The sequence below is a fragment of the Argentina silus genome (genome assembly GCF_951799395.1).
Source record: "Argentina silus genome assembly, contig: scaffold_198, whole genome shotgun sequence".
NCBI lineage: Eukaryota > Metazoa > Chordata > Actinopteri > Argentiniformes > Argentinidae > Argentina > Argentina silus.
The window spans coordinates 1-12,500 of NW_028152589.1; positions in this window are offsets into that span (position 1 = coordinate 1).

A 12,500-nucleotide genomic window follows, 5' to 3' on the forward strand; every position below is an offset into this window, starting at 1 on the left:
ACACACACACACACACACACACACACACACACACACACACAAACTCTCTCTCTATCTCTCTATCTATCTCTCTATCTAACTGAGCAGAAGTAGGTTAGGGGCCCAGCTGTTTTGTTTCAAGAGCAGTAGAGAAACATTACACACACATCCTATGGGGCTAAGGGCTAAGGGCTAGGGGCTAGGGGCTAGGGGCTAGGGGCTAGGGGCTAGGGGCTAAGGGCTAAGGGCTAAGGGCTAGGGGCTAAGGCCTAGGGACTAGGGGCTAAGGGCTAGGGCTAAGGGCTAAGGGCTAGGGGCTAAGGGCTAAGGGCTAGGGGCTAAGGGCTAGGGGCTAAGGGCTAGGGGCTAGGGGCTAGGGGCTAAGGGCTAGGGGCTAGAGGCTAAGGGCTAAGGGCTAAGGGCTAGGGGCTAAGGCCTAGGGACTAGGGGCTAAGGGCTAGGGGCTAAGGGCCATGGGCTAAGGGCTAAGGCCTAGGAGCTAGGGGCTAAGGGCTAGGGGCTAAGGGCCACGGGCTAAGGGCTAAGGCCTAGGAGCTAGGGGCTAGGGGCTAGGGGCTAAGGGCCACGGGCTAAGGGCTAAGGCCTAGGAGCTAGGGGCTAGGGGCTAGGGGCTAGGGACTAGGGACTTGGGTCTAAGGGCTTGGGCTTGGGTATTGTATATTGGTGCTCGGAGCTTGGGGTGAGGGGCCACCGTCCCGTCCGTCGTCGTCGTCGTTGTCCCCCCCCTCCGTCCCCCCGTGAGGAAGAATGCTTCAGTGACACACGGGAGAGAAGCAGATAAAGCTCCTCCTGTCAGGCCACGTTGTCAGGCTGCGATGGCAGTTCAATATTCCTCCCTGTGTGTTTACCTCTCTGACAGGTTTACCTCTCTGACAGGTTTACCTCTCTGACAGGTTTACCTCTGACAGGTTTACCTCAGGTTTACCTCTCTGACAGCTTTACCTCTGACAGCTTTACCTCTGACAGGTTTACCTCAGGTTTACCTCTGATAGGTTTACCTCTCTGACATGTTCACCTCTGACAGGTTTACCTCTGACAGGTTTACCTCAGGTTTACCTCTGATAGGTTTACCTCTCTGACATGTTCACCTCTGACAGGTTTACCTCTGACAGGTTTACCTCAGGTTTACCTCTCTGACAGGTTTACCTCTGACAGGTTTACCTCTCTGACAGGTTTACCTCTGACAGGTTTACCTCTGACAGGTTTACCTCTGACAGGTTTACCTCTCTGACAGGTTTACCTCTGACAGGTTTACCTCAGGTTTACCTCTCTGACAGGTTTACCTCTGACAGGTTTACCTCAGGTTTACCTCTGACAGGTTTACCTCAGGTTTACCTCAGGTTTACCTCTGACAGGTGAGAGCAGGGCATCACGTCCCTCTCAGGTGTTTCTTGTTTGAAAGATGTTCTCATGTTAAATGAATGACTGACATTTTTAAGACCACGTTTTGTCATAAATATGTATGAAAAATTAAACCATTAAAAATGGTTGATTCCAAGGTGCACAGGGATGCTTAGGCAGGATGCTTGATGTAGTATAGTCAGATACGGAGGGGGAGGGAGAGTGTAGAGCGACGCACACACACACACACACACACACACACACACACACACACACACACACACACACACACACACACACAGAGCTGCCAGTGGGCTGGAGGTTTGATCACTATGTAGCCTATTGATTCCCTCTTGATGAATGACTGACAGCAGAATGTATAGAATAGGAGGAGTGTATAGAATAGGAGTATATAGTATAGGAGGAGTGTATAGTATAGGAGTATATAGAATAGGAGTATATAGAATAGGAGGAGTGTATAGTATAGGAGGAGTATATAGTGTAGGAGTATATAGAATAGGAGGAGTGTATAGTGTAGGAGTATATAGTATAGGAGGAGTATATAGTATAGGAGGAGTGTATAGTATAGGAGGAGTATATAGTATAGGAGGAGTGTATAGTGTAGGAGTATATAGTATAGGAGGAGTGTATAGTATAGGAGGAGTGTATAGTGTAGGAGTATATAGTATAGGAGGAGTGTATAGTATAGGAGGAGTGTATAGCATAGGAGGAGTATATAGAATAGGAGGAGTATATAGTATAGGAGGAGTATATAGTATAGGAGGAGTGTATAGTGTAGGAGTATATAGTATAGGAGGAGTATATAGTATAGGAGGAGTATATAGTATAGGAGGAGTGTATAGTATAGGAGTATATAGAATAGGAGGAGTATATAGTATAGGAGGAGTGTATAGTATAGGAGGAGTATATAGAATAGGAGGAGTGTATAGTATAGGAGGAGTATATAGTATAGGAGGAGTGTATAGTATAGGAGTATATAGAATAGGAGGAGTGTATAGTATAGGAGGAGTGTATAGTATAGGGGGAGTATATAGAATAGGAGGAGTGTATAGTATAGGAGGAGTATATAGTATAGGAGAAGTATATAGTATAGGAGGAGTGTATAGTATAGGAGGAGTATATAGTATAGGAGTATATAGTATAGGAGGAGTGTATAGTATAGGAGTATATAGTATAGGAGGAGTGTATAGTATAGGAGTATATAGTATAGGAGAAGTATATAGTATAGGAGGAGTGTATAGTATAGGAGGAGTATATAGTATAGGAGTATATAGTATAGGAGGAGTGTATAGTATAGGAGTATATAGTATAGGAGGAGTGTATAGTATAGGAGTATATAGTATAGGAGGAGTGTATAGTATAGGAGGAGTATATAGTATAGGAGTGTATAGTATAGGAGGAGTGTATAGTGTAGGAGTATATAGTATAGGAGGAGTGTATAGTGTAGGAGTATATAGTGTAGGAGTATATAGTATAGGAGGAGTATATAGTATAGGAGGAGTGTATAGTATAGGAGGAGTATATAGTATAGGAGGAGTATATAGTATAGGAGGAGTATATAGTATAGGAGGAGTATATAGTATAGGAGTATATAGTATAGGAGGAGTGTATAGTATAGGAGGAGTGTATAGTGTAGGAGTATATAGTGTAGGAGGAGTATATAGTATAGGAGGAGTGTATAGTATAGGAGGAGTATATAGTATAGGAGGAGTATATAGTATATATAGTATAGGAGGAGTATATAGTATAGGAGGAGTGTATAGTGTAGGAGTATATAGAATAGGAGGAGTGTATAGTATAGGAGGAGTGTATAGTATAGGGGAGTATATAGAATAGGAGGAGTGTATAGTATAGGAGGAGTATATAGTATAGGAGAAGTATATAGTATAGGAGGAGTGTATAGTATAGGAGGAGTATATAGTATAGGAGTATATAGTATAGGAGGAGTGTATAGTATAGGAGTATATAGTATAGGAGGAGTGTATAGTATAGGAGTATATAGTATAGGAGGAGTGTATAGTATAGGAGGAGTATATAGTATAGGAGTGTATAGTATAGGAGGAGTGTATAGTGTAGGAGTATATAGTATAGGAGGAGTGTATAGTGTAGGAGTATATAGTGTAGGAGTATATAGTATAGGAGGAGTATATAGTATAGGAGGAGTGTATAGTATAGGAGGAGTATATAGTATAGGAGGAGTATATAGTATAGGAGGAGTATATAGTATAGGAGGAGTATATAGTATAGGAGTATATAGTATAGGAGGAGTGTATAGTATAGGAGGAGTGTATAGTGTAGGAGTATATAGTGTAGGAGGAGTATATAGTATAGGAGGAGTGTATAGTATAGGAGGAGTATATAGTATAGGAGGAGTATATAGTATATATAGTATAGGAGGAGTATATAGTATAGGAGGAGTGTATAGTGTAGGAGTATATAGTATAGGAGGAGTATATAGTATAGGAGGAGTATATAGTATAGGAGGAGTGTATAGTGTAGGAGTATATAGTATAGGAGGAGTGTATAGTGTAGGAGTATATAGTATAGGAGGAGTGTATAGTATAGGAGTGTATAGTATAGGAGGAGTGTATAGTGTAGGAGTATATAGTATAGGAGGAGTGTATAGTGTAGGAGTATATAGTATAGGAGGAGTGTATAGTATAGGAGGAGTGTATAGTGTAGGAGTATATAGTATAGGAGGAGTGTATAGTATAGGAGGAGTGTATAGTGTAGGAGTATATAGTATAGGAGGAGTATATAGTATAGGAGGAGTGTATAGTGTAGGAGTATATAGTATAGGAGTATATAGTATAGGAGGAGTGTATAGTATAGGAGGAGTGTATAGTGTGAGAGAGTTTTCTCTGTGATATGATTGTGTGTTTGACACCATCCCTCATTCCATTCCATGCCTTACAATGAGCCCGTCCTCCGATTTCTACCTCCGCCAGCCTCCCGTATCACAGAGCTGCTAACAAGCAAACAGGGTCGTCTCTTCTGGTAAGTCGTGCAACGAATGTTAGGCTTTGATACCTTTTCAATTTCCCACCTTCAATAAAACCTCCATAAAACATTAGGACTTTCCTGTTCTGCTGGAGAACAGCTGAATATGAATTCTTCTGAGGGGAGATTTAAAAGCCTTGAATACTGCTGGCTAATGGGTGTGTGTCATTGTTGTGTGTTGTGTGTGTGTGTGTGTGTGTGTGTGTGTGTGTGTGTGTGTGTTATTGTGTGTGTGTGTGTTGTTGTGTGTGTGTGTGTGTGTGTGTGTGTGTGTGTGTGTTGGTGTGTGTGCTGACACACCACCCAGGAACTGATGCGGTATGCTAAGCTGCTAGCGTGGCGCTAGGCTAACACACCACCCAGGAACTGATGCGGTATGCTAAGCTGCTAGCGTGGCGCTAGGCTAACACACCACCCAGGAACTGATGCGATATGCTAAGCTGCTAGCGTGGCGCTAGGCTATTAGATCAATGACTCATCTCAAACACTGCTTCTTCAAATTCAAAGAACAAAGAATCAGTGGAGACGTTGGAGTCCTTTTGATTCTCTGTTAATGAGTGGGACAGCAGGGAGCTTCGCTGTGCAGCATGCTTGTCAGTTTACGCATGTCAGAATACACATGCATTATTAATTTAAGCAATTAGCAGAACAAATTCAAATGAAGGCCGTTTGAGGATCTGTGTCTGATGTTGAGACAGGTCTGATCAGGTGATTATAAATGGCTGATTTCATGGGATCCAACTGCTCTCAAAACACACAACTGAGCTGTCTGGAAAATGATCTGTCTCTGTCTGTCTCTCTCTCTGTCTGTCTCTCTCTCTTTCTCTCTCTCTCTCTCTCTTTCTCTCTCTCTGTCTCTCTGTCTCTCTCTCTGTCTCTCTCTGTCTCTGTCTCTCTCTCTCCCTCTCTCTTTCTCTCACTCTCTCTCTCTCTCCCTCTCTCTCTCTCTCTCTCCCTCTCTCCCTCTCTCTCTCTCTGTCTCTCTCTTCTCTCTCTCTGTCTCTCTCTTCTTGTGTGTGTTGTGTGTGTTGTGTGTGTTGTATGTGTTGTGTGTGTTGTGTGTGTTGTGTGTGTTGTGTGTGTTGTGTGTTGTGTGTGTTGTGTGTGTTGTGTGTCTCCTACATGGAAGACCCAAGCATCTACCACGGAGCAAGACCACAGCCTCAAAGCCCCAGGGCTGCAAGAGTGTGACCCCTAACCCCCTCTGCTACACACACACACACACACACACACACACACACACACACACACACACACACACACACACACACACACACACACACACACCTCCCCCTGCTCTGCATTCACTCTGCACAGCAACCAGCAATTAACACCCAAGATAGAGTGTACTCTCCTAATTGCTGCCATATGCAAATGTATTTATTTTTCATGAGCTTAATTATCATTCAGAGATTGGAGGGGGTTCCATTAGCTGTACTCAGCCCCCGACAGAGTCATCTGATCCGCCTCCTCCAAATCCTAAAACATCTATTATCTATTCTCATATCACCCTCTCAGAACAGGAGGTACCGTTTCACGGGAAGGAAGGAGGGAGGGAGGGAGGAAGGGGGGGGGGGGGGGGTAGGAAAGGAGGGTGGGAGGGAGGGAGAGAGGAAGGGGGGGAGGTAGGGAAAGAGGGTGGGAGGGAGGGAGGGAAGGAGGAAGGTAAGGAGGGAGATAGGGGGAGAGAGGGAAGGAGGGGGAGAGAGAGAGGCAGGGAGGAGGGAGGGGGAGAGAGGGAAGGGGGGGAGGTAGGGAGGGAGGAGGGAGGGGGAGGGAAGGAGGGAGGGGCGGGAGAGAGAGGGAATGGGGGGATAGGGGGAGAGAGGGAAGGGGGGGGGGGAGGGAGGAGGGAGGGGGATGCGTGGAGGACACAACAGTGCTGCTCCTCAGTCTGACAGCTGCTTTGTGTTTGAAGAAGCACTTCCACTAATCTGATGATCTGATGATCTGCTTGTTAGAAAATAAGTCATTTACCAGGGAAATAACTGTATGGATAAAATATATGTCAGGAGGGAGGGAAGGAGGGAGGGAGGGAAGGAAGGAGGGAGGGTATTTCAGGTTGCAGGGTTGTGATTCTGTGTTAAGAGTTTCCAGTCACCTCTCCCTGCTGCAGCAGGAGGTCAGAAGGTCAGACTGGAGGACCTTCTCTGTGTCACTGTCACCAGGACACATCAATACTCAGTTTTGAGGTAGATACTCAGTTTTGAAGTGGATACTCAGTTTTGAGGTAGATAGTTTTGAGGTAGATACTCAGTTTTGAGCTAATTTGTTCTCTTCTTTAATCATTAAGGTGAAAGTCACCATTAGCCTCCGATAGCAACCACAGGGACATGACGTCTCATTCCGGTCGAACATGAAAACCAGACTAATTAGCCAAGCGGGGTAATTAGAACGAGATTGTGAAACTTTGCATCCCATTGGCCACGTGTGACAAACTATTATTTCTCCTTGTTATTTCCTCCTGCACCTGGCCCCTGTCTACTAGTGTCTGTGTGTGTGTGTGTGTGTGTGTGTGTGTGTGTGTGTGTGTGTGTGTGTGTGTGTGTGTGTGTGTGGATGTGTGTCTGTGTGTGTGTGTGTGTGGATGTGTGTGTGTGTGTGTGTGTGTGTGGATGTGTGTCTGTGTGTGTGTCTGTGTGCGTGTGCGTGTGCATGTGTGTGTGTGTGTTGATCCACTGTCATAGCCACACTGTTCACCATCTTGTATAAATGTCAGAATTATTTTTAATCCACTTACTATGGGGTGGGGGGGGTCGGGGGGTGGGGGTGGGGTGGGGGGCGCTGGTTATCTACATCAAAACTGTCCCCTGACACTGAGGGGAGCAGTGGTTTCTAACAGTAGGGTGGAAATGAAATAATAAGCAATTATCTCCACTCCTTACTTGGCTTTAACCTGGCTCTGTTCCTGGGATACAGAGTGACATAGAGGAGTGACATAGAGGAGTGACATAGAGGAGTGGCATAGAGGAGTGACAGAAGAGTGACATAGAGGAGTGACATAGAGGAGTGACAGAGGAGTGACATAGAGGAGTGACATAGAGGAGTGACATAGAGGAGTGACAGAGGAGTGACATAGAGGAGTGACATAGAGGAGTGACAGAAGAGTGACATAGAGGAGTGACATAGAGGAGTGACATAGAGGAGTGACATAGAGGAGTGACAGAGGAGTGACAGAGGAGTGACATAGAAGAGTGACATAGAGAAATGACATAGAGGAGTGACATAGAGGAGTGACAGAGGAGTGACATAGAGGAGTGACATAGAGGAGTGACAGAGGAGTGACATAGAGGAGTGACATAGAGGAGTGACAGAGGAGTGACATAGAGGAGTGACATAGAGGAGTGACATAGAGGAGTGACAGAGGAGTGACAGAGGAGTGACATAGAAGAGTGACATAGAAGAGTGACATAGAGGAGTGACATAGAGGAGTGACAGAGGCTGCCTTTCAAAACTATAACTTATGTTGTGCTGCTTTTTATTCAACAACGATTCTTTACTTACCTGAGCTTCTGCCTCAGGGGAGGCTGGTGGAGGTAGAAATCGGAGGACGGCTCATTCCATTCCATTCATTACAATGAGCCCGTCCTCTGATTTCTACCTCCAGCAGCCTCCACTGTTCTGTATTGACTGAGCCAATAGGGAGGGTGTGTCAGAAACACTCTGTCAGTCTGCACACACACACACACACACACACACACACACACACACACACACACACACACACACACGTGCACACACACACACACACACACACACACACACACATGCACACACACACACACACACACACACACACACACACACACACACACACACACACACACACACACACACGCACACACACACACGTGCACACACACACACACACACACACACACACACACACACACACACACCCCGCCTCGTACATCTGTAGGAAAGACAGATGTCCACTTCCCCCGGCGGGTCCGTTAAGCAGAGCCATTAACTCTGAGATGGATGCAGCGAGCCGCCCAATTACACCCTAATGGCATCAGCCATGAAACAACGAGCACCTATCTCTCACCTTGGCCAGGCCCAGGCATTAAACAACGAGCACCTATCTCTCACCTTGGCCAGGCCCAGGCATTAAACAACGAGCACCTATCTCTCACCTTGGCCCAGGGCATAGTGGCCGCTCCACACACACACACACACACACACACACACACACACACACACACACACACACACACACACACACACACACTGTGTGAGCTGTGTCCACTCCTCCATCAACATTAACCCGCCGTCCTATCAGAGCTCACCCCCACGCCGTCCTATCAGAGCTCACCCCCACGCCGTCCTATCAGAGCTCAGATCCACGCCGTCCTATCAGAGCTCACCCCCACGCCGTCCTATCAGAGCTCAGATCCACGCCGTCCTATCAGAGCTCAGATCCACGCCGTCCTATCAGAGCTCAGATCCACGCCGTCTTATCAGAGCTTACCACCATTACAGTTTATTTATTGGTTTAGAATTCCCACTGTTACAGCCCGTCCTGCCCTTCCTCCATTCAGGGATTCCTCCGTTTACGTTGGACAGCGTCCCTAGAAACCCGTTCTGGACCATCAACCAGCTAAACCAGTTCTGGACCATCAACCAGCTAAACCAGTTCTGGACCATCAACCAGCTAAACCAGTTCTGGACCATCAACCAGCTAAACCAGTTCTGGACCATCAACCAGCTAAACCAGTTCTGGACCATCAACCAGCTCGGGTAGTTTAGGTTTAACATGGTGGTCAATATGAACAGAACTAATGACCAGAGAACGTCTTCAGCTGCATCCCACCACCAGTGGGAGAGAACCCAGCATCCCATTGGTTGATAGATGGATGGGTTGGGAATGTTGGTGTCCTGTTGTAGAAACGCAATAATACACTTGACATTGTTACCATGGCTCGGCTTTACCTTGACAACGACCCGTCACTGCCATGACAGACATGTTTTAACACACAGCCTCTCATGGATTATTGATTAAGTAGTACATCACAATCATGTATTATTGATGAAGTAATACATCACAATCAGCGCATTCAGGCTGTGACAAGAAGTGTTGTGTCAAATGCAACAAGAGGATCATTCTAGAAATCGATGTCCCAGTCTGTATGTGTCAGTCTGTATGTCCCAGTCTGTATGTCCCAGTCTGTATGTGTCAGTCTGTATGTCCCAGTCTGTATGTGTCAGTCTGTATGTGTAAGTCTGTATGTGTCAGTCTGTATGTGTCAGTCTGTATGTGTCAGTCTGTATGTCCCAGTCTGTATGTGTAAGTCTGTATGTGTCAGTCTGTATGTCCCAGTCTGTATGTGTCAGTCTGTATGTGTCAGTCTGTATGTGTCAGTCTGTATGTGTCAGTCTGTATGTGTCAGTCTGTATGTGTAAGTCTGTATGTGTCAGTCTGTATGTGTCAGTCTGTATGTGTCAGTCTGTATGTGTCAGTCTGTATGTGTCAGTCTGTATGTGCCAGTCTGTATGTGCCAGTCTGTATGTGTCAGTCTGTATGTGTCAGTCTGTATGTGCCAGTCTGTATGTGTAAGTCTGTATGTGTCAGTCTGTATGTGTCAGTCTGTATGTGTCAGTCTGTATGTGTAAGTCTGTATGTGTCAGTCTGTATGTGTCAGTCTGTATGTGTCAGTCTGTATGTCCCACACCAACACACACCTATACACACCTACACACCAACACACCTACACACACCTACACACCAACACACACCTACACACACACCTACACACCAACACACACCTACACACCTACACACCTAGACACACCTAGACACACCAACACACACCAACTCGTAATCCGACCCACAGACATAGTGGTAGACAGCTCCTTCTGTTCACAGTGATTAAACAGCAGGCCTATGGTGTCACAGCTGACCCAGGCAGCTGTGTGGCTGTCAGCCCCGTTTCCCTGAGCGACCGGGTCAGCTGTGACAGAGTACGACACGGCAAGCTGGAGATGAGGTTCCTGCCCCCGCAAACATCACATGATAAACTCCCTCAGACCTGACTGGGCGTGCTCAGATAACGCTCTGACTTCTGCAGGGTCTGCTGGGTTACTGCATTAGAAACATCCAGAAGGCATACAGAGAGTCTTACTGGGGTAGCACTGCTCTGAGACATGTGTCCTACTTCTGTTATGAATCTGTTATGAATCTGTTATGAATCTGTTATTAATCTGTTATGAATCTGTTATCACTCTGTTATTAATCTGTTATGAATCTGTTATGAATCTGTTATCACTCTGTTATGAATCTGTTATCACTCTGTTATGAATCTGTTATCACTCTGTTATTAATCTGTTATGAATCTGTTATGAATCTGTTATCACTCTGTTATGAATCTGTTATCACTCTGTTATGAATCTGTTATCACTCTGTTATTAATCTGTTATCACTCTGTTATGAATCTGTTATCACTCTGTTATTAATCTGTTATTAATCTGTTATTAATCTGTTATTAATCTGTTATTAATCTGTTATCACTCTATCTCACTCTGTATTTGTCTGAAGGTTCTCTGTGTCACCAAAAAGGGTTCTCTTAAAGGGACAAGCCGAGAACTATCTTCTGGGAGCTAGGTTGGCACAGCTTTTTCCTTTTTTACATTTGTTTTCCTAAACCTTCACAAAGTGAAAGTTCGGCAACTTATTCAGGGAAATGTGGGTACGGCGACAAATACAAAATAAATAAACATGTTTTTTTCCTTTGTATTTCTTGCTGCCACTGGAAAAGTATTTAGTTATTTTCTTTCTCCTGAGTATATTGAAATGTGTTGGAATCCGAGCATCTTATTAGTCCCCATCAACATAATGAGTCATATTTCTATCCCAACAGCATCTTAATGAACAACGATAAGAAGCTAATTAGCACGGCCCCTGCACACAGAGAGCACAGCAGGGCCCTGAAACTGCTGACAACGTGACTTATAGTTACAGTTAATTACTGTTACTGTATTATAATGGTAGCTAATATAGCCTCATTCATACTAAGTTACTGTATTATAATAGCAGCATTGAGCTGTAGCATTGTTAATAACTGTATTATAATAGTAGCCTAGCGCTGTAGCATTGTTAATAACTGTATTATAATAGTAGCTTAGCGCTGTAGCTTCATTAATAACTGTATTATAATAGTAGCTTAGCGCTGTAGCCTTGTTCATACTTAGTAACTGTATTATAATAGTAGCTTAGCGCTGTAGCCTCATTAATAACTGTATTATAATAGTAGCTTAGCGCTGCAGCATCGTTATTATATGCTATTATAATAGTAGCTTATTAGCATAGCTTATAGGGCTGCGTGATGTTCCCCTGATGTTCCTGTGATGTTCCCCTGATGTTCCTCTGATGTTCCCCTGATGTTCTGATGTTCGCCTGATGTTCCTCTGATGTTCCTGTGATGTTCCTCTGATGTTCTGATGTTCCTCTGATGTTCCTGTGATGTTCCTCTGATGTTCCGCTGATGTTCTGATGTTCCTCTGATGTTCCTCTGATGTTCCCCTGATGTTCCTGTGATGTTCCCCTGATGTTCCTGTGATGTTCCCCTGATGTTCCTCTGATGTTCCTCTGATGTTCCGCTGATGTTCCCCTGATGTTCCTCTGATGTTCCCCTGATGTTCCCCTGATGTTCCTCTGATGTTCCTCTGATGTTCCGATGTTCCCCTGATGTTCCTGTGATGTTCCCCTGATGTTCCTCTGATGTTCCCCTGATGTTCCCCTGATGTTCCCCTGATGTTCTGATGTTCCCCTGATGTTCCCCTGATGTTCTGATGTTCCCCTGATGTTCCTGTGATGTTCCTCTGATGTTCCTCTGATGTTCCTCTGATGTTCCCCTGATGTTCCCCTGATGTTCCTCTGATGTTCCTCTGAGGTTTCTCTGATGTTCCTCTGATGTTCCTCTGATGTTCCCCTGATGTTCCTCTGATGTTCCTCTGATGTTCCCCTGATGTTCCCCTGATGTTCCTCTGATGTTCCTCTGATGTTCCCCTGATGTTCCCCTGATGTTTCTCTGATGTTCCTCTGATGTTCTGATGTTCCCCTGAGGTTTCTCTGATGTTCCCCTGATGTTCCTCTGATGTTCCTCTGATGTTCCCCTGATGTTCCTCTGATGTTCCTCTGA